This window comes from Colobus angolensis, unplaced genomic scaffold (assembly GCF_000951035.1).
Source record: "Colobus angolensis palliatus isolate OR3802 unplaced genomic scaffold, Cang.pa_1.0 Scaffold137, whole genome shotgun sequence".
NCBI lineage: Eukaryota > Metazoa > Chordata > Mammalia > Primates > Cercopithecidae > Colobus > Colobus angolensis.
The window spans coordinates 9,114,267-9,137,931 of NW_012114455.1; the positions used below are offsets into that span (position 1 = coordinate 9,114,267).

The 23,665-nt window shown below is 47.1% G+C and overlaps 1 protein-coding gene across 1 annotated transcript in view; it reads right to left on the minus strand.

The window, feature by feature from the left end:
• The window catches only part of OPCML (opioid binding protein/cell adhesion molecule-like), a 1,158,639-nt gene extending 1,140,997 nt beyond the window's left edge, over positions 1-17,642 (minus strand). Inside the window, exon 1 of the mRNA XM_011934706.1 lies at positions 16,922-17,642. The gene's annotated coding sequence lies outside the window, so the exon portion shown is untranslated. The remainder of the gene's footprint in view (positions 1-16,921) is intronic.
• Between the last annotated feature and the right edge of the window lie 6,023 nt (positions 17,643-23,665).

Here is a 23,665-nt window from a genome sequence, read left to right on the forward strand (position 1 = left end):
GCCTTGACCCTTGAGGAAATTAAACATTTTTTAACATGTTCCCCCAAATTTCTCACTTGAGTTTCTGGCTTCTCTGGACTGATCCTAAAGGTGCTCTGGAAAAGATGAAAAATTTGATGACTTGATTTACAGGTTCTGGATAAACTGAATTTCCAGGGAAACACATAAGCTGAGAACCAGAAGCTCCTCACAGACTTGAACCAGAGCAGGTCAGAGGTGCAGTTCTATGATACAAGAAGAGAAGGCCATCTTTCACCAGCTGGGAGGAAGACAACTCTCTTCAGCCAGAGGGGTTGCTAGGATACTGCACTGGCCATTTAAAATCACAGAGCAGTGGTTCTCAACCAGGAACGATTTTGTTCCCCAGGGGGCATTTGGCTATGTCGAGAGACATCTTGGGCTGTCACAGCTCAGAAGGTGCCACTGGCATCCGGTGAGTGGAGGCCAGGGATGCTGCTAAATATCATACAGTGCACAGGAAATTCACACAACAAAGAACGATTGTGCCTGAAACGTCAAGAGTAAACATCGTACAGTGCACAGGGAATTCACACAGCAAAGAACAATTGTGCCTAAAACGTCAAGAGCGCCAGGGTTGAAAAGCCATGCCACGGGGATAATAGAAAAATCAGTTCGAGAAACTAATACAAAACCGTAAGAATCAAGAACAGGAACATTACTGAAGGGTAGACCAGCTTTATGAGCCAAACAGTGACTACGCCCCAGATAACCAACCAGGAATATGAGAAACACAGATAAGATCAATCGTAATGGACTTAGGGTGCATCAAGAGGGAAAGGAAGCACCTTTAGGATCAGTCCAGAGAAGCCAGAAACTCAAGTGAGAAATTTGGGGGAACATGTTAAAAAATGTTTAATTTCCTCAAGGGTCAAGGCAGGGTCTCCAAGAGCCAGGGCTCCTGGATTCTGCCAAGAACAGGCAAAAAAAAAAAAAAAAGTTTCTACTGGTCTTAAAGATTTCCCAGTCCTCACAGCGCCATTAGTGAGTCCTGGTTCAACTTCACAGAGTGAGCAGTTGAGCAAACAACAGACCAGAAACTGATCAGTGGAGGCCGGCGCTGGAGGCCGGCGCTGGTTCCCACACCTGCTCAATACGACGCCAGCCTCGTCCTCCACCGACCAGACGTCAGGACAGGTCCACGTGTGCAGGGCGCTTATCACGAGAAACAACTGGGAGAGAAGCCGGGCAGCAGCCACCAGAGCTGGGAGAGGCTGGGGACTGCGGCCCCCGTGAAGGGACAGCAAGGCCGGCAGCTGGTGGGGGGAGGCAGACAGCACAGCGCAGCTCTTCGTGTCCGTCTCCATCAGAGGAGACGCATGTCCCACCCGCGGACCTGACTTGATCTCTCCACTGCGTTCTGTTATGGCTGAGAGAATGCCACCTGGGAGCCGTCACAGTCAGGGGCTCCGGAGAGCCACCGCCGAGGCTCCTGGTCACTCACACTTGCCACGGCCAAAGATCTGGGGGACACACTCACGCCACCACCGCCGGGGCTGGGGCTGGACTCCAGTCACTTCAGGATAAAAACGATGCTAGGAAGAGGCATCCACTTCCAGTTTTTCCGAGTTTTGCTCTTTTCCGTGTATCTCCATGAATATGTTTTAATAATATCTCTTTTGGAAAATTCCAACCCTACCTCAGCCGAATTTCTCCTCAGGGACAAAGGGTGCTTTCCAGCCTAAACCAGGAAAGCGAAGGCCTCGGTGTCCTCAGGGTGCATGGTCCCCAGTGCAGAGCCGGGACAGAGAGGGAGAAGGTGGAGAACCCTGGAGATGGAGAATTATGAGCCATGGGGATGGATGGTCCCTGTCTTTGGCCTTTTCTTCTTGCAAAGACTGTTTTGCATTGATTTCCTTTCAGTGGTCTTTTTTTTTTTTTTTTTTTTTTAATAAACAACAGAATATTCTGGATGCAGGTCTGCATTCACTGACGTGTTACTCATTTTTACCACAAAGACAGCATTGTTGAAGAACATCACAGTTGCCACAAGATGGGGTCTTCCGTAGCAACGGCATTGTACCCACATCCAGAGTGTGCTGTGGCCAAGGACACATCCCCATGCGAAGTCCCAGAGGGAGCCAGTCAGAGCCAAGTCATTAGAAGCATCTTGCCAAGAATGATTTGACATTTCTGTCTGGACTCCGTTCCCAGTCACGTGGCCTGACTCTCTGCAATGGTCTCCAAAGTGGTGCTTGTCCCCAACGGTCCTCTGAGTGATACATGGATGTGAAAGGAAGGAATATCAGAATTCCTATTTTTATCTATTTTTCTTACCCTTTTTATCACTATATATGAGAAAAAATATGTGTAGTGATTATATATTGCTATACATGTGTAGTAGTCACATACATATCATTTATATATGCATAGATATATACTGTATGTGCATGCTTAAAATGTGTTTTGTAAAAACCATGGGAGCTCATAAACAAGAATTTGGGAGCCCACAAATTAAGACAGTGGGTCTTAATTTTTTAATAGTGGAAGGTGATCACGTACAGCTGGTGTAATAAAAGCGGAAGTCCTCTGGGTGATAAGGGGCAACAGGGAGTTAGGGAGTGGGGGCAACTCCCTGCAACTCACTGCTAGGGTGGTGGGGTCTGGACTGCACAGACAGAAACCAAGGCATCAGGACAAGGAGCTGTGGGAAGCCACCTGAGAGGCATCGTCTTAGGGGACAGAAAACTAATTAGAGCCAGGCTGACTCCTGGGCAAAGTCATCGGTGCCAGGGTCCAAGCAGCAGTGAGCAGCGCCGGGCCACAGAGCGGAATGGAGGGACACATCTCAGGAAGAACAAGGTGTTTCTGAAGAAGGGAGGTGAGGACTAAAGGAGTTTTCTGAGCCACAGTGAGTGACTGAGTAACCACAGCCGCTCGTTCAGGCGGTGCCCGTGGCTACCTTGTGTGCACAGTGGGAACAGTAAAGGCTGTGCACCTTGCTGAGCATCAGGCACAGAATGGACAAGGAGGATGACTGGGGTCCTCACTTGCTCCATGTCTGATGCCCAGGAAGCGTCTCTTTCTCTAGCACTGCCAGCTCCAAGGAAGAGTCCCATGGCACTTCTGCCTCTGATGTTACAGAGAGACAGCCTCCAAAAGACCCTCATGAGCAAAAAGAGGTTCACAAGAGGAGTGTGGTGTGCATATGTGTATGTGGTGTGTGTGTAGATGAGTGTGCATGGTTGTGGGGGGTGGGTGGGGTGGGTGGTGTGTGTGGATATAGGCGAGGTATGTATGTGTGTAATGTGTACGGGAGTGTGTATAAGTGTTGTGTGGGGGTGGGTGTGTGTGCTCATATGGGTGGGTGGTGTGCAGGCATGGTGTGTGTATGTGTGTGTGCATAGGGATGTGCATGAATGGGTTTGTGTGTAAGTGTGGGCAGGTATGTATGGGTATCTGTGCGTACAAGTGTGTGTGCATGGATGTTTGTATATAAGTGTGTGTGGGTGTGGGTGTGTATGCAAGTGTGTGTGTGAGTGTGTGCATATAAATTTGCATGCACAGGTGTGTGTGTGCCTATGGCTGGGCAGTGTGCAGGTGCTGGTGTGTGTGGGGCTGGGGCGTGGACAGTGGCAGGTCCTGATGTATGTGGGGCTGGGCTGTGAACAGTGGCAGGTCGGAAGATCTGCGGCAGCTTCTGTCCATGCTGAGATGCCCTGTGCCCACCCCCTAGGGTTCTGCCATGTCTGACTGCTGCAACTTGCCCTCTGGTGTGTCAGGCAGGGAGCAGCCCACAGAGGTGCTTGCCCTGTGGGTAACAGTCCCTGAAAGCCTCTCTCCTCCTCTTCAACACGGGAGGTCCTCGGCCTATACGGGAACATCCTGAGGGCTCAGGATTCCTTCTCCCTGGTGCACTGTGAGCAGGTGACTGACTCATCTTCTGCCTCCGTCTCTGTCCCAGCAGCCATTGTGCTGGGTGCTGGGTGGCCTGGGCTTCACCTTTGCCCTTCCTTGTCTCTGGTTTCCAGACATTCCTAGTCCCGCTTTTTTCCTAACTTTCTACCTAGTTCTAACCTTAGTTTTCTGGCTTCACTCTGCCATCTACCACCAAATGTTTAATGCAATACAAAAGAGGAGACTTCAGGAAATCCTGAATGCGTAATTAAGATATTTTTGTGTATTAATTTATTTGAGAAAATATTTGAGGAAAAATAAAGTCCAGCCATAGACCTAAGTGTGAGATCTGTTGATGGTGAAGCAAGTCCTACAGCCAGCATCTGGGAGAGACACAACAGAAGGACGGGGGAAACTTTACTGAAAAATCTGTCACAGTCACTCTGTTCCCAGATATCACTACCAAAATGTAGCTAAAAAATAATCATGAACAGTTGAAAATAAAGGGGAACCAAGATTATAAGATGCTTTTTACGAGGGGGAAAAAAGCTATAATGCATCTTTCTTGATTTCTCCCGTCTCCCCTATCTTCCTGAACTCTCTCTCTTGTGTTTCTGCTCTTCAGCCACGGCATAAAATGTGACCTTGATAACAAACAAACCTCTTGCCCTCCCAGGCACACATGCTGCAGTGGTGCTTCTGGAATACTGACTGAGTAAAAGTGTCAGTGGCTTCTCCCGCACCTCTCATCTACAGGCACATGTGCCTGCCAGACAAACCTGACTTCAACCAGTCAAGTTTAGCTGTGTCTAATTGCCTTCTAAAGTAGCATCCACTGTTTCTATGAAATTTGTCCACATCAACATAGCTTCTACTGCATGTGAGAAAGACCTGGGGCTGGGTGCTGAGCAGCTCACAAGCAAAGCTAGATGGTGCCATCTTACATCTCTGAGAGTCTGCCCATACAAAGTGAGGCTCAGAGCCCTTTATGAATATGAAGACATAATGAAGAATGAATTTTCTAGTTCCAAAGGAAGGCTAGAGCAGCTCTCCACCCCACCTCTGGCAAGACGGAGACTCAGTGTGTGGGTAAGGTACAAAGAGCTCCACTGTCCTCGAGACCCAGTTTATGCTGAAGTCCTTGCGGGCTTTTGCTGCCCAGAAGACCGCCTGGTAACACAGACAGAAGGACTCCTCCCAAGTGCAGTTTGCATGGGAGGTTCCTGGTCTCAAGGGCCCTTTTCAGAACTGCAGGCCAGCTCACCATCCCTGCTTGAGCTGGGTCTTTTTCTGAGGCTCCCAAGAAGCTGAGCCTGCCAGATTAGGGCAGAGTACAAGATGGGCGCATGACTGAGTCCAGAAAGGCAGTCCCATTCTCCCACGCAAGCAGAAAAACAACGGTGCTGAATCCGTGGTGCTCATTCTGGACTTAGCCCAGCATGGGTGCAAGGCTTTGTGGGGACCTGAGATGATGTTGTGGTTTCCCCTTGGGCCTGAGCAAAGACGAATCTAACCTCTAGGGATGCACTCATCAGCCCATGTGTACAGAAATCAGTCAGGCCCCTTTCTAATACGTATTCAGTAGTATCAAAGAGGACCCCTCTTTCCACAAAAGATATTCTCCAGCCAAACACCGTTCCCTAAAGTTCTACTTTTAGTAGTGACTACAGCCATAAGAGGCAGGCATTATCAGCCAGGCCTGGTCTTCATGGAGCTGGAGAGCACTTTTAGCTTGACTTGAGGCTCCATGTTGGAGCTCTTTCTGAACCCGTTTCAGGTCTGTCATCACAACCCAAATGGCAGAGTCCATGTTCTCTGGCAAGGCTCAGCTGGGGAAACATAAGCCACTTCCCAGTGCTCTCCATGGGAAAAAAAGAGGCAAACCAAACATTGACTCATGCCTGGGAAGTGAATGCAGGAGTTCCCTGGATAGGCCTCCTGCTCCAAAACAAGAGTCACAGACTCTCTGGCATGCACTCCACTGCTAGTTATCATCACAAGCCGTCCCAGCCAGAGAGAGAGGAAGTCACAGAAAATGGAGGAGAAATGCCCAGACAAGAGTCGCCTTCTGAAGCAAGGCAAGGAGACCTGGCAACGCGGAACTGCACAGCACTTCAGAAGGGGTGGGTCCATCCGGCCCCTCTCCTGATCTTTGGGTCCACTTTGGGAATGAGGCAAAACAGTTCTTTTGGATTTTACAGAGAGAATTAAAGGTATTCAGTACATTAAACTGCTTGCCCAAGATCACTGGGTTCATAAGCTGAGAGGCAAAGTCAGAGGCCGTGTCCTGGATCAGAAAGTCCATGCTTCCTTCCACAAGGTGGTGGCAGGATAGCTAATGGCTTTAAAAATAAATAATTTAAGTGAAAGAAGAAAAGAGACAGTCATCTGGGCCATAACAAAGAAGTGGCCCAATCCTCATGGACATTGTGGGCTAAACTGATGGCAGTTATAAGGTAGTATCCATTGACTCCCAAGAATTCTCCCCAAACAAAAGGAGGGTGGGGCCCACCAGAAAAAGATGCAAAATGCTGATAGTGGTTTTCATCATTCCTTCCCATCTGGGCTTCACCCAAAGAGGCATCCATCCCAGTGCCAAGTAAGACTGGGCACTCTCTCCTCCATGGGATAAAGCCAGGGGACTCCCAAGGAAACTCCAGCTTCTCTTGGAGCCTGTAAGCTGATGGGCTATTTCCATCTGCCACATTCTCTCTTCCAACATCCTCCTCTCTTTCAGGGGTATGGGAAATCCCTTGGCACTGGGCTGTTCAGGAGAACCAGGTTAGCTTATTCGGAGAAACCAAAAGCTTCTGTCGGCCTTTCTTCCTAGGAATGGAAATTCCTATAGGGGCATGGCCTCCCCACTGTCCTGCTTCAGCCTGCTACCATCTGACCATATCTGACATGGTTTTGAGTCTGAACTCTGGCTTCCTGTTCTACATTTGTCTACGGCTCTTTTGGACCTACTGTTTTGATTACACCCATGCCTATGTTGTCAACTGTGAAGGCAGTACGGTGGTGTTAGGGGCAGTGCGGTGGTGTTTGGGGCAGTGCGGTGGTGTTACGGGCAGTGCGGTGGTGTTAGGAGTGGGGAGGTAAGAAGACTTAGTGCATTTGGCTCTTCCCTTAGTAGCACACAAAATAGTCGTGCTGCACATGTATGTGATTTGTACACTCTACACCACCATTTAGCATGAACCATTAATATAGAGACTGTGGGATTCTCAGTATAGCTTTTCTCTTGGCTTAGTGCAGAGCCAAGCCCAACCAGATATTTAAAAATAGATGTTTTGATAGTGAAGTGATGATAAAATCAGGTACCTGTCATGGTGTGTAGACCAAACAAGTCAAGTTGACACATATCTGGCATTTGGTATTGTACTACCCTGAACATATTCTTCTGCATATCAAGGAGCAAGGTATTTCTGGAAGTCTCCCAGTTCCTTACAAAGGTCGTTCAAAGGATGCAAATGCCTCTGAAGGAGACAGGGCTTCTGTTTGTTTGTTTTTGACCTGGACTCTAATCTTTGGGTAAGAGGGAGCTTGGAGCTACCTGTTCCACAGTGCTCTTTGTACACCAAGGTAAGAGAGCTTCAAGGGAAGAGTAATGGCCAAGGTTATAGTTCCGTTTTCCAGCAAGGTACCAGACTGGGAGGCAAAGTTCAGCCCAGCCCTTCACTATGATGTTGATATGACACCCGACAGGTGATGAGAAGAGCTGTATTCAAGAGGGGGCTCAGTCACTATCTGACTACGTGACCTCAGGTAAGACACTCAAATGCCCTTTGCCCGAGTTCTTCATCTATAAAATGAAAGCACTCAACTTGACAATTTCCAAGGTCCCTTTTGATTCCAAGGACCTCTCACTTTTTAAATAAATTACCGCAATTTAAAAAATGTTTGTATGGAGCCAGCCATAGGTGCCACTCTCTGCTCAGAGGTGTCCAGGTGGTGGGCCATGGGAAGGTCATACATACTTTGCATCATGATAATATTTGTGAAATAGTTGCATCTTGGTGGCCACAAGCTACTTTGGGGTCCATTTAGAGCATCTCTAAAATGCCTGGTTTCTTCCAGGAGGAAACAACCACAAGCAGAATCCAGCAGATAAAACACAACTAGGGCTTTTTGTAATATTTTTGAAGGATAGAGAAATCGAGTTTTCCATTTTACACCCTACATTAGACCCAGAGAGGACACCAGTTAAGAGACTGAGATTATTAGACTGCTAAGAAGTATGGGATTTCTAAAAACAACCCATTCCTTGTTCCAGGACAAGATCACACCTAAACTGAAAGAGATCACATACAAGCAGGAACCTGAGGACAGATGTTCTTCTCAGCATTCTCCCAGGGGTGTCAGTGCTGAGAGCGGGGAGACTTTTAGATTTCAGTTCTGCATATTCTGACTCTCACCCACAACTTTCTTTTAAAGGCTCTCAAATGCATTCGTGTCTCCATTCCAACCAATATTTCCTAAGTTCCAAGGCACAGCCATCTCCCATCTGAACTACTACAGTAGTCTTCCAACTAGTCTACCCCTTCCCGGTTTGTTCTTTCACAATCCATTCTGCCAACTGCAACAAGAACAAGAATAAAAAAATGTAAATCATGAATCACCTCAATGGAGTTCCATTCTTTCTAGGATAAAGACCAAAATGATTCACATGACCTTCAAGGGCTGTCTTCATCTTCTGACCCGTTACCAGCCTGCCAGCCTCATCTTGACCCATGCTTTCTTCCTCTACACTCCAGCCAGGTGGGAGAATGTGCTGATTCTTCATGCTACAGGACTTCTGCCCTTCCTATTCATTCTGCCTCTTCCTTTGGTCTTTGCTCTTGGGTTTGGATAATTTCTACTCATCCTCCTTCATATCTCTGTTCAATTGTCACTTTCATAACGAAGGCTTCGCCAGCCTCCTTGGCAAGATCAAGCTCTCCTGACAGGCAATCACAGCACCACACACCTCCCCTTCCGTAGTTTTATCTCAGTCATGATTTCACAATTATATGGGTGTTTGTTTGACGCATATCTGTCTCTCCCTCTGGAATGTAAACTTCATGAGAGCAGGAACCATCACAGTTTTTGTTCAGGCATACGTTCCCAATGTCTAGCATAGTATTTGTCACATAGTAATCACTCAATAAATCACATGTTGAATAAACGAATGTGCTTGGTACTGTAGAGTACTCAGAGATGAATAAGTCAAGATCTCTGCCATTCAGAATCTCATAGCCATATAATAGCAACTCTGAAATAGGCCAGACTGTGATAAATGAGTAGGTGCAAGAAGTGATACAGCACCCTTTTTTATATCCTGTGGTTTACTAAGCTGCTTTTTACCTTTTCCATATGAACATCGACCCATTTAAGCATTGATTGACCATTCAGGACCCTCTGCTATGCCACTGCATTTTTGTATCTCTAACCCAACACGGTACTTCCTATGAACAGCAGAATTCTCCTTTTGATCGGTGCAATTTTTACTTGTTAGCGCCGTGGGCGTGACTCTAAATTTCAAATAATCGGGGACATTTCAACAGATACCCTGATTAAATGTGCTGAGTAATTTTAGTTTGTATTAAACCAATAGCCCACATGAGGGCCCACATCTGTGTTTACGGAACGACTCACACTCTCAGGCGTGTCTGTCGCAGTGTGCGATGTGAGATCCAAAAGTGTGCTGCTCCAGCTCTGTGCTGCTGCATGAGTGTTTGGTCGGTAGCTCGGAGCTGGTCTTTATTGACAAGCAAGAACACTGGAATGACTAATCACTATAAGCATTCCCTGCACATTCCCATCTCTCAGAAGCAAGGCACATCCCCAAACTTCTTGCCCTCACACTGCAGAGGAGAAGCTGCTGGGCAGGCCAACCTGGGGGCCTCAACGCCTTTGAGGACTCAGTGGGATGGAACAGAATGATTGCCTAAAGTAAGTGAGCACTCAGCATTTATGTATTCATTCATTCATTCATTCTCTCATTTATTTGTTCAACAAATACTGTTTGAGCACTTGCTCTCTCCCGTGCGTGCTAGGCAGTGAGAATATATTGGAGAACAAAGCAGGTGTGGTATCTGCCTGTATAAACAATGGTCCAGGGAGGAAAGAGAGACATACAATCAAGAATTAGTTAGAAATATATGGACTCACAGTTTTAGAAAAGAGAAACCTGGTTCCAAGGACTTCCACAATAAACAGGGAGGCCTCACCTACTTTAAAGCATAAAGAATGTTCCCCGGGAAAGCAGTATTTAAGCCGAGTTCTGCAGGATGGAAAGGATGTGCAGTCAGAAAAAATGATAAGAGGATCAGACTTTCCCAAGCTCAGGTAACCTGACAGGTGAAGCCTTTGAGGAAGGAGGGAACATGCCTTGTCTGCAGAACTGAGATTGTCCAGAGTGACTACAGCCCAGAGCCAGAAAGACAGAGAGCTGGAGATGAAGCTAGATGGACACAGGGCCAGATCATGGCCTTGTGGGTCATTTGAAGTGTTTCGAAGTCTATTCTAAAGTCATCAAGAAGTCTACACAGGGTTTTAGGCAACGCGAAGATCAGATCACAACAGGGCCACATCTACCCTGCCTACCTCACAGTCTCTTAGTGCAGAACAAATGAGACCAAAGATAATTTTTTCCAGATGATCCATAGGCATGAGCCACTGTGTTTCTAAAACCATTCGTAACTCCCAAGTGTGGTAAAGTACCATTTGTAAATTCCCCAGGAATAAAAGTTCAAGAATGACCGCTCAGGCCATTTGAGAGACTCTGCCCCTTGAAGTGCTAGATAGCCTGCTTTTCTCCACGTTGGATTTCAGTGTGCAATCTGATTGTCACTTATCATTTCCCATGCTAAGCGCAAGCAGCCATTCCAATCAATGGCCTGTGTCCTCCTGCATCGATTCATCTTGGCCTTTCCGGGGGTCTCTCAGCACAGCATCTCCACTCATTAACGAGAATGCACCTGCATCATAATGATAATCCTTTGCACTTACCCAACACATTGCCCAGGGGGTTCTCAAAGCATTTTGTAAACTTTTAATTAAGTTAGTCTAGTGACTGCAGGATGGTCCCCAGCCTCTCCGAACCAAGAGGTCTGGGGTGGGGGTGGGGACAGGAGGTGATGGGAGACAAGCGCAAGTCCTGCCTCTAGCACCTACTTACTGGCTCTGGGGCTCAGAGGCGAGTGGGTGGATGTGCAGGGAATCTCTGCATTGCTCGGAAGAAGCACTCACACATGTATGGCCATGTCTGGCACAGGCAGCTTGTGGGCCTCCTGCCATGTGTACCCACAGGGAGAGCACCAAGGCCGGGGGCTACAGTTGGGAGTCCTGAAAAGGCAGATATAGAAGGCAAGAGGGAGGACTTGCTTTCCTTAAAGAGCTGTGAATGTGATTTTGGGAGTAGCTAAACTCTGGCTTGGAAATGCACACGTGCCTTCCGTGTATATGCGTGCAGGAAGGGGCATGCATCTATGGTTGGCAAGAGGGTAGTGAGGAAGAGAGGAGGGAATGTACGTTCGCATGCCTAGAGGAAGGCGGTAGCAAGCACATTCGTCTTCAAGCTTCTCTCTGGTTTTGGATTTCTTTTGGCTCCCTTCTCAGAGCTACCTTTAATCCTTCCCTGAGCCATACAAATACCACCATCTTGGGGTATCAAGTGAGTGGTGTATAAATCCAGCAAGTGGAACTACATCCATGCCCTACTGTGTTAGAGCCATCCCCACCCCTAAGGGAAAATGCAGAGGTAACAAGGCTTTGCAGATCAGTAACAAATTCTAAGTCTGAGTATCCCACCAACAGCATAAAAGGCAAGAGGTACAAATGTCCTCGGCACCTAGCCCTGCACTGAGGACTGGGATCAGAAAGAGTGGGAGAGCAGAGCCGCCCAAAGGTGAAGCCACCTGCCCAGCCCTCCCTGTCTGGAAAGTGCCAGTCAGTATCAGAGGTGCTAACGTCCACTGCTCCTGACAGCCTGGTTTGTCAGCAGCCACAGACCATCTGGGGGCTGACACTTGAGCTCACTGACAGGAATCACAGTTTGCTTCCATATCTCTTCTGTCTCCAGCCCCAGGCAGCTGCAGGCGGATGGCAGCAGTCCATCTGCAAACAGGGCTGCAGGCTGAGGGGGTCCCTGTCCAGCGGACCAGCAACAGGAGAGTCAGTGCCCACAGGCCAAAGGCTATTAGATGGGGCTCCTGGAGTTCCAGCTGTCCAAGGCTGATGGACAAGTCCATGCATCTAGCACCCCGCCAGAAATACCACAAAACACTGTTTTGGGAGACCAAAGGTGCCATGTCTGTTGCCCTAGTTTTCTACAGCAGAAAAACTGAGACCTAAAAGCTCAAAGTCAGAATGTATATTTCACTGGGGGTCAAAAAGAAGAAAAAGCTTAATATCTTCCTATTTTACTGGATAAATGGTTTTTGAGGCAGGAGAATATCTTAATGCATTGTGTTTAATCAGAACCTATATAAAGTCTTGGTCAATCAATGAAGGACTAGATTGTCTTTTACTAATTTTCATCACTGTGACAAAGACATACATGCATGGTCAGTGTGATTCTACCTCATCTTCTCCCATTTTAAACAATGAGGAATGCCCTCTCTCCTTCTCCAACACGTGAGTTGCCTTCTCTCTTTGCCCTATTCCTAGAGGACCAGGATGAGTTTTTTTAATAATAAAATTTTACAAATGTTTATTTGTTATCATCTAACCCAGGTGTTCAGCTACTCTGTCCAATTGGAAACAAGGTTCATACACGGCTGGAACCCATTCTACAGATTGGTAAACTGAGACTTAGAGGATGCCTTGAACCAACCAAATAAGCCTCAGAAAGCAACTAATCAAAGAGATCACTCTCAGCTTTCAGCATACTTAGAGGCTTGCGGGGATTCCCGCCTAAAGAGAAGTGCACTCAGCCCCAGGCAACCCTGGGTGGTTACAGATTTGAGGCTGTAACCACCAGAGGTAGTTCCCAGTAGCTGGCATGGGAGACCCAGGCCCAGAGCTGCTAGACAACAAATGCAGGCAAGTGCCAGCTGTTTCAAGAATCTCATTCTGTATTTTTCTAGGTTACAGAGATGTGGCCAAGGTTGCTAAGAATTCGAGAAAGCACAAAGGCAGACAGGACCCAGGGAACATGGGAGAACCTCAGGCCCATCAGGATCTCTGATTAATCTCAGGTTGAGTAGTGCTGCCGAGCTCCAGGCTACTGAAAAAGCCATCTTCATGAGGCAGCTGATGCTATCTCCTTCTCAGTGCCTGCTATTGCCACTGGGCCCGTGCTGAATGCAGACGACGCGGTCTAACCTTATTAACATGTCAATCATTTTTAAGGGATTGGGGGCCACATGATGGCATGAATCCATGATGGCCTAAAGGATGTTGAGGACTTGCTAATGACCAGATGCTCCCTTGAGAGGCTAAGGAGCAGCAAAGGAATTCATCAAAACTTGGTTGTAGAGCCCACCCCCAGGCCTTACCCCAAAGCCAAACATCCCAGCCCAGAAACTCAAGATTTGGGGACTTCCCTGAAGAAAGAAGTCCTTCCCTGAAGGAAGAAGGAAGAAGGCAAAGCCTGTTTAAGGTGTAGGAGATGAAGCTGTAGCCAGAACCAGTGCTCACAGATCAGTGCATGAAGACACAGCCCAATCCAGGTTGGGTAAATGGGGACCCCTCCCAGCTAACGTCCCTGCTTAGACTCACAAGACGAGGAAGACACAAACATGATGGGCCAAGAAGAAGGGGACAAACAGGAAGTCATGGTCTGAATTTGAGCAAAGAAGCCTTCCAGGTTAGCAATCCTTGCATCATGGCGCTGGACCCTGGCAGGCCTTGGGCAGCACCACGCCTCAGGAACTGAGCCTTGGCTGCGGGCGATGACAACACCTTCTCCCCCTTACTCCACCCTGCCCCGTGGCCACAGAGCCATTTCTCAAAGTTGGAGGAGAAAAAGCAGGAAGAAGATGAGTTTTGACTCAAATACTCAAATACTGTAGACCATGGGCACAGGTTTTAAGTGACAGACAGACTGGTTTGCAGGTCATCAGAAGGACCTGGGATGCTAGCTCCAAATGCTGAGATGAGGACAGGGACTCCACATTTTAACCAGCCTCTCTCCTCCTAGGTGATTCTGATGCACGTATTTAGCAATATGCGCTTCCTGCTTCCTACAGAGCCCCCAGACCCAAGGTCAAGAAGACCACCAGCCCAGACTCTCTCTGCTCCTACTGGAACAACAGACTTACCCCCACCAGGGGTGTCCAGCGCCTCAGACTGTGCCTCTAGCGTGAGAAGTCACTTGGCCACTGGCCCTCTGCCCTGTCCTGGGTGTGGGCTCATCACTGTCTCCACGTGTGACTGTCTTTTCCATCCCAGAAATTCTGCCTAGAAAAGCTATTTGTGACATCAGTCTCCCCGTGGAAGGTACCAGGCGACAACAGCATTAACCTTAAAATTATTCTGGGATGGAAACGTGTTTTACCAAGAAATAGAAGCTGCAGAATAAAATGGCATCAAGGCCTAACCAGGTCAAGGTTCCATTATTACATCAGCCTTCTGTCTTTAGACACAGGGAAAGTAAGTGGCTAACAAGCTGGTATTAATCCCTGTGGGAGAAAAAGCATCATCATTTGAAACAAAGAAGAAAAAGTCTAAAGCTATAACAGGAAGTAAAAGAAAAGAGACAGGAGAAGTCACCAGTAAGCCATGGCAGCTCATCAGAACTTCCAGATCCAGCCAGGTTTCCCACAGGAACTCCTCAAGACGGGAAGCGTTCTTTCACGGACACCTTCTAAGGCTAACTTTTTCTCCTCCCTGTTCTTGTTCTTACCGGGCTCCTGACACAATTAGCATAAGAGGAGCCCTCAAAGCAGGTAACAGACTCTTCAGAGACAGGGGACGTTGCAGCGATGGCCGTGCCCTGCCCTCCCCCAGAAGACCAGGGGATAGCTTGTCATTGTCATCCACCATGCTCAGGACATTCAGACAGGGGCCCAGGTTCATCCTCCTTTCCCTCAGCCGGCTTTAGTTATGGGTACTTCTCCTGCAAGCAAGGTCTGCCTGCTCCCCAGCAATGCAGTGCCACGGGACCCCTAGAGGGAGGTCTCACCCTGGCTCCTGGCTCCTTCAGGGCGCACTGCCATGCGGCTTCGGCAGACTGGGGCTCACCCCCCTGCCTTGCTTTCCAAAGCATAATGTTCTGATTTCCGCCGGGAGGGGCGCATCCACACAGCCAGAATTCCCTCGGGATGGGAGTCCTGATCTTTGCTCCAGCACAGTGAGAGGAGGGGAAGCGGGTATGAGGAGGTCCCCCGGAGCTGCCGTCCAGCCGGGGACTTGCCTATGCAGGAAAGTTTGTCTTCTCCTGCGGCGGACCCAGTGCACCCACCTGGCTCCCGCTACCAGGCTCAGGCAGGTCCTGAGTGTTCCGTGGGCTCTGCCTTCCCTGCTGAGCACAGCCGCCGAGGCTGAACCCCTAGGATGCTGCTGGAATTTGGAAGAACAGCAACCACAACCCCCTCTCTGAACTTCTTGGTCAGCCTAAACCAAACAGCTGGGAACACGGTTATGCAGAGTCCATGCCTGCTTTAAAAAGTGCCATCTTCACAAGGCGTTACAAAACACTACAGGCTGGATTACTTGTCTTAGTTGGTGCTCTCTTCTTTCCCCCCAGCAAACTTCCATTTTTCCGATTTCACTTTGGCATCTTAGGACTACTCGGGGAATTACATTGTTAAAAACAACACCCCCAAAATATTTCCACAAAACCCTACCAAGTAATACTGAATATAAAAACACAAAATTGTATGTTTTACCTAAAAAAAGATAGGTAAGGTTTTAGAATCTTAGCATTCAGGTCTGTGTATATATGTATGAAAATTTAGGTTTAAGCTGATGTTTAACCCAATGCATGTATCACAAATTTGGGGGAAAAAAGGAGATCCTGACTGTGCGGGGGTTTGGTATGGAAACTGACACTTTTGCTGCTGCCTAAAACCTTGGCAAGCATATCCTAGCCCCTCGGCATTGTCTGAAAGACGCCTGCAGGCATTCAGTTGTCTGCTTGCAGAGGACTCCTGTGCAATTATCAAATCTATTAAGATGCCTTGGATTTTGCAATGCTTCTGCTAAGCTCATTTTGGTAGGATTGCAGCATCTTACCTGTGTCACTGCAGATTTGTTTTCCCCAAACAAGTAACTGCTGTGAGAGGTGGGATCACATTTAAATCATTAGACAAGGTGGGGAAGGGGCTGGGGAGAATTAGGCAAATCCAAATTTCCAACCTTCCCTCAGCAGGGGCATTCCAAATTCTGCCAAGGGAAATGCACATTTCTGATGGAAGGAACAGGGAGATACTGACAGGATTCCGAATTTCAAGGGCATAATCTGCCCATTTGGTGGAAGGATAAAGAAAGGATGGCAGGCAGTAGAGGGTCTGTGTTACGACAAGAAATGCAGGAGCAGATGAGTGAGCGGAGAAGGAGGGATGGGGCTGAGAAGGAGCTCCAGGGGGAGAGGGTAGGGGAAAGCAGTTCCGAAGGAAGGGAGGGAGGAGGAGAGTGGGGAGAGGTGGAGAGAGAGAGAAAAGAGACAGAGAGAGAGATAGGGAGGTGCAGAGATCTGGACTGATTCAGAAACAGAGAGACACCACCACGACTGAGAGAAGAGAGAGTGCCCCTTCCACCCCGCAGGTCCCAACATGGGCAGCAAGAAGGATTTATGGCTGGGAGTTCAAACCCCTCTTCTCCTACCCCCAGGACCACAACTGGTTAATGCCACTTGGTGCCTTTCACGGAAACAGCAGTGCCTCACAGCATGGTGCAGATCTCGAACCCAGCTCACTGGGTCCCCGGAATAGAGAGCAAATCCCGTGCTGAAAGCATTTGCGTGTGTGAGTGAGTGTGTGTGTGCGCGTGCACACAGCAAGCCTACCTCTTTCACTCACACGCATCTCACACTCCCTGTCCTCACCCCTTCCTCCTTGCCTCTCCATCTCCCCGCTGCCTCTCCTGCTCTCACGTCGTACAATCGCCCCAGGCAGGGAAAACACCCTTCCCGGTACGGTACCTGGGATGAAGAGCAGGGCAGTCGTCGCCGAGAAGACGACCCAGTAGGCAGGATGGTACATCTCGACGCTGCGGTGCTCTCAGCTGCCGGGCTTGCTACTGCTTCTGCTGCTGCTACCACTGCTGCCTTCCTCTGTGCTGAATTCTGAGCAGGTTTAAATCCAATGTTTGCAAAGGGAGGGAGAGAGCAGAAGAGAGAGAGAGAGCGCGAGAGATGGGAGCAGGCAGGCAGCGTCTCTGATTTTTTTCTTGCACATACACACAACTGGTAAGAATGATCAGCACCAATCTGTACAGGGCTCAGAGCAGACCTCCTCCAAGGCACGCATTGGCTCCACTCTCCTGAGCGACGCAAGGAGACTTTCCTGCTTGGAAGGCTGGACTCCAAGGGGAGTCGAAGCCGGCCCCTCACTCACTCCCTCACCGGAGCACAGCCCTGCGTGCTGCTATCTGTGTGAGTATGTTGGTGTGGGGCTCACGTGGACACGTGAACACACACGAGCTCCTTGGTGGGCAGTGGAGAGGGCCTGGCACTGCCAGCAGGGCTCAGGCACACCAAGAAAGAAAGATTGCTTGGCAGAAATGTGACTAATGCCCACACCAGTTCCTTATCATTTTTCCTTCTTCCTAGTCTCCAGGCAGGGATGGAGCGGGAACTGCTACCCACAGGAAGAGCTCAGACATTTAAATCTGCGCCCCACCCCTCCATTCGGCCATTAACAGCACTTGGAAGCAATTGGTTTTTCCAGCAAGGAGATGGGCATGTTATAGTTTTAAACCAACAATGCAAGGAGAATTGGCCAGTTCCCCACAATCAGAGCATTCTGAAACTCTACCAAGGCAAGATGCTATAGAAGCCCAAACAATTGCTATGATTACAGCATAGGCAGGGACAGATTCAGATTAGATCTCAAGGAGGCGGAAACTTGCTGAAGTCATCGGAAATCTTCACGAGGAGAAGGCCAGGGAAGGATACCTGTGGATTCCTTCTGGTTTTTTTTTCTTGCTTCTCCTTTTCAGGGTCCAGTCTGTCCCTTCCTCTGGAACGGCAGTTTACACAGTTTACACAGGGAGGCAGTATCTCTGGGTGTGAGAAACCCCACAACTTTCCCCTGCTCTAAGATGGCCTGCTCGCCCTCCCTAACACATGCTTGTAGGCAGCACACCTTGCTGACTGAGTTATGCTGCCACTGAACTATACGCTGAACTTGGAGGGTCTGTGATCAAGATAGCACTAGGTATTAGAGAAGGGACTGAGCAGACTATTTCTGTCCCAAGTGCCCTCCAAAGACCTCAAGTGGCTTGGATTCCTTCCCAGTTCCATGTGTCCACACCTCGAGGTCTGTGAGTGACACTCCACAGCAGATAATTCTCCCTTCCTCCTTTACTGCAATTCCCAAAGTTTTCCCAAGTCACCTACTATGGGCAGGTATTCACCTCTATCACTTTAGTTAATCCTCACCGAGTCCTTCCTTGTAGGCATTATGACCCTTGAATTTTCAAATGAAATTGAGAGTGATTCAGTGACTTGCCACACAGCTAATGAGTTAGGATAAAAACCTAGGTCCGTCCTACTGCAAAATCCACAACGTTTTTATAAAGCAGCCAATTGCCAACAAGTTCTTTGGGTCCGACTGAGCTCCTCTCCTTCTAGAAAATAAATCCTGTTTATTTTTAAAGAAGTAAAACAATTGATTACTTCCCTCCTTATGAACAAGTCAGAAAACTTCAGCAGTACAACAGAAAACAGATGATGATCGTATCATCCGCTGACACTCATGAAGTACCTACTTAACATAGTCATTTTTTCAAGGCTGGGAATATGAAGAATATGATTTGTTCTTGTCTATAAAGGGCATGCAATATATTTCAAGAGATCAGCCAAAAGTTAACATTGTGACTTTGCAAATGTACATTAAAAAATAATAGGACACATACATAGTATTAGAGTCGAATTGTGTACACCTCATCACTGCACACATGTGGTTCACAAGCAAATTGATATGTGAATCCTTTAGGTAATGCTGGAATCCTGCAGAAATCCAGAATTATTACCAGTGGCTGAATCCACTGGAGAACGCAACTGACTTGAAATGGTGGGAAAGACAAGATAGGTCACAGAAATGAGATGGACGTCTCACAGACGGAAAGAGAGCAGACACAGCCAGAAACCCTACAGGAGGGAGTTAGGGGAGGAGCTGGGAGACCAAGAGAGAAAGACCTTGAATCCTAGACCAGTGATTTAGAAATCCCCCCACGCTGGGAAAAAAGTTAATTTCTTTTTGATCAGGGGAGTGCTGTGAATGAGAGGGAGTTAATTTATGGAAATTAATCTGTGTGAAGTGTACAGGAGGGATTGTGGCAAGCACACTTGTTAGTAGGCATGGCCCAAGTTTGATAGATCCTGGAACTGGTGGTAGCAGTGGAAGAGGAAAAGAAGGGCGTTGTGTGTGGAACGCAGAAGAGTCAGGAGGACTTGGTGACTGATGGCATTCTACGGATAACAGACATCATGTATTCACCCTCTGCAGGCTAGATTTTTTTAAAAAAAATATTATCACATTCAATTCCTATCCGTGTCCTCTATGAAGGTGTAATTATGCCTTTTTGAGAGATGAGGAAACCGAGACTTAGAGAGGTTAGGTAATTTATCCGAGGTCACACAGCTAGTTAGTGACAGCCAAAATTTAATCCTGGGTTTTTCCATTTCCAAAGTGAGCGACTCCCTAGAAGAAATTATCACATCAGGCACTATCATTTTATTGAATATGCACATGCCAATTACTCAGGTGTTGACCTTACAAATCCCCTATTCATCTATCACCCACACAGCCTAGAGGGAGAGACTGGAGCTCAAAGAGTTTTAATAACATCCCCAACATTGCAGAGCTGTCCAGGCGTGGAGCCCCAGTTCAAGGCTTGCCTTCACCACTGGCACTCTTAACCACAAGGAGGAGAGAGAAGGAGCAGCACTGGCAGCCTAGGAGGGGACCGAGTCCAGCGCTGCCTGTACGGTAGCACCTGAGGACATGGAGGTACGTTCCGTGCAGTCCCAACCCCACTCCAGGAAAGAGGGGCACACACTACCACTCAATAGCTAGTGGCCAGACAGGAACAAACTGTCGTTAAACTGTATTGGGCCAACCACAATCCTAGGAACTTCATAAATTTTCTCCGTACCTTTATTGCCAGCCCATTTCACAGATAAATAAATAGAACAAGTTACAGAGAGTCTCGAGTCCCTCCTCTAAGACTAATAAGTGGCAAGGAAATTGGGGTCTTTCTTACTCCACAGTTTACATTCTTTCAGCTTTCCCTGTCAACTATATTTTTGTTTTAAAAACGCCCATTTATTCTACCAACATTTTTCCTAGTCCACACACATGCACACACAGGAGCACACTCTGAGTCTTTTAATGAAATTCACATTTAACACACCTCGATGTATAGCAGGAAATGATTGTTTAAATTGGTATGCCTAATATGATCTGCCTTAAGGAAACACAGAAATACATGTTTTCACTGATCAGTTCTTGTAGGTCTATTATATGATTAAAACATATGTCTCTTTTATTTAAAAAAAAAGTAGAGGAAGAAATGTATAAATGCATATTTAATCAATAGATGGCACCAAGTCTGTAAAGAGATATTACGGTCTACTGGGTCTATTTAAACATCTTTAAAAAATACAAATACAAATAAAAATGCTTCAATGCGTATTTACTAGGGGGACTGCTTTCTTCTCTGGGGTAATAACATGCAATTTTATACTTTCTGTGAATCTTTATTTTCTTCTTCCAAAGCAAACAAAATCATCAAAACTGTGTTTAAATAGCAATAAGATGGGAGAACAAACCAACCAAAACCGGGCAATTGTGCAAGGAGACCGACCGTCACACTTACACTGCTGACGACGCTTCTCTCTTCTGGAACGGCGGTGTTGGGCCAACTTTTTCAAAGGCAGCGGCCAGCTTCCTAGGGCCAGATGGGAAATGGGAATTTTGGATCAGGGATGGGGTCCCCCTGGGTCCAAGGTGTGCCTCCGCCTGATGCCAGTCCTGCTCCTTCACACCAGCTGTATGACCTTAGGCAAGGATACAGGGACTTCCTCTGACTCATATCTTTTCTTTGCTATACATAGAACTGCGCTGAGGAAGAGATTACCTCATGGTACTTTATGTATCCATTCATTCATGCAATAAATATTTCTTAGATACCTACTCTGAGCCAGGTACAAACCTACTACATGTGATGCAAAGAGATACAATGTAAAGCAAGATAAGACTGTCCTCACCCCTCCAAAATTCAGAGAGCAGTGGGGGAGGAGAACACCAAACCATGAATTGATTGCGTTTATGACAAGTGTGTGTAGAAAATAGATTGATAGGAAAGCACTAGGTACAGATATACCTGGGGATAGGGAGAGTGTCAGACTGCCCTGAGGACAGGAATTCTAAGCTGGGATCCCAGTAGGAACTTCCCAGAAGGAGGAAAAGCCCGAGATTGTTCCTGGCAGATAAAAGCAGCAAGTGCAAACCCCCCAAGCAGGCACTAGATTGTGTGGACACTAAAGGCTCTTTAGTGCAATTCGCATTCACCCAACCTTTTGCTGAGACAAACTGCAGTGAATAGTGTTAAGATGATGGATTGGTGCACTTGGAGCCCAACATGGAACAGGAAGGATGGATTTTTAGATACTGAAGCACTTGTTAGGGTGGGGGTTGCCTGCAAAAGATAAAAAGGGAAAGATGATAAAACATTACAGATTAAAATCTGACTCTTCCACTTAAGCCCTCAATATTCCAAAATGAACTGGAGCCTCCCAAGCTGTAAGTGATTCCCTGAGAGCAGGTTAAAGACTCTGGAAGGCACATTAACTCCTTTAAACCACAAAGGTGTCATTTAATTCAAAGGAGCAATGATTTATTAAATGACTGGCTTATGACCGGAAGAGTAAGCCCTTCTAAAGTCCCAGGAACTCGCTTACAATGGCTGTTGTACCCTGGAACTCAGGTCTTAACCTATTTCTGATACTTCTTCAAAATGGTAATTATGTTTACGAAATATCTTGGTCAAGCCCAAGAAAGCCTTAACAATAAGTATCACTTATGAAACATGCACTACATTCCAGTTTCCCTGCAAGGTGGCTAACATGCACCGCGGCTACTCTTCACACCAATCCCTTCCACAAAGTAGACACTGCAACACACACTTTACAGAAATGTCAGCTAGGGTTTCCCCAGGGCTCCGCAGAGCATTGGCAGAGCTGAGATTCACTCAGAGCTGGCTGACTCCAAAGGCCACGTGCTTTCCATCCTCCCTCAAAGGTCTCTGATACGCTTACATGAAATCATTACAAGATTTACTACATGATGTCAGCGTCACACTTAAAACATTTTTTTAAACCTTAAAGTAATATATTACATGGTTTATCAAGTTATTAGTGTTAACTGCTTAAGATTGAAAACAGCTCCCCCACTCTGCAGGAGCAACAACTTCCATCTCTTTTAGCTATTTCTTCCGGGGTTTGCTTCCTTTCTTTTAAAAATGTGCTTTTTTTTGGGGAGGCCAAGACAGGCAGGTCACAAGGTTAAGAGATCAAGACCATCTTGGCCAACATGGTGAAACCTCGTCTCTACTAAAAATACAAAAATTAGCCGGGCATGGTGGCACACGCCTGTAGTCCCAGCTACCCAGGAGGCTGAGGCAGGGAAATCACTTGAACGCAGGAGGCAGAGGTTCCAGTGAGCCGACATCACGCCACTGCACTCCAGCCTAGTGAAAGAGTGAGTGAGAATCCATCTAAAAAAAAAAAAAGGTGCTTATTCTTCCGCTTCTTCATTTAACAATTTTTAAAATGATTTACTGACTACCTACTACAGGAGATGAGGATTTAACCTTGTTCACCGCTAACCTCACGCCTCTCCTTTTTTTTTTTTTTTTTTCAGATAGAGTTTCACTCTTATTGCCCAGGCTGAGTGCAGTGGCACGATCTTGGCTCACTGCAACCTTTGCCTCTCGAGTTCAAGAGATTCTCCTGCCTCAGTCTCTCGAGTATCTGGGATTACAGGCACCTGCCACTATGCCTGGGTAATTTTTGTATTTTTTAGTAGAGACGGGGTTTCGCCATGTTCACCAGGCTTGTCTTGAACTCCTGACCTCAGGTGATCCGCCTGCCTCGGCCTCCCAAAGTGCGGGGATTACAGACGTGAGCCACCGTACCCGGCCCACTTTTTTAATATAAATAATTTCACAGTGTTTAATTATATCAACATGCAGTATTGACATTTTTTATTATTGTCTTTCTTATGCAACTGTTTGCTTTTCCTGGAGATGATATTTGCCTTTTTGTTTAATTTGCTTAATTTTTTATAGACCTATCATTGACTCTCCCCAAACTTTCTGCAGAACTCTAAAATTCCTCTCAATATTGTGGAATAAATTGAGTCATCTGTCAGTGTCTTGTATTCCCCAGAGTCATTCATTCCCCTGAGCTTCAGGTGTCATCTGGGGACTTCCCTTTACAGAGAGAATACGACAGCCTGGGCTTCTCCCTTGTTTCTGGATGCACGTTTTCTTTCCTCTTGGTGTTCTTCCTTGTATTAATGCAACACATCTTTCTATAGATTGCTGAGAAAGCATACTTAGGTGGTTACCTGCATATTGGAAAATGGCTTTACTCTTACCTCTCTCAACAGGTATAGCTAGTTCAGCTGCAAATAGAATGCTGGGTTGAAAATGAATA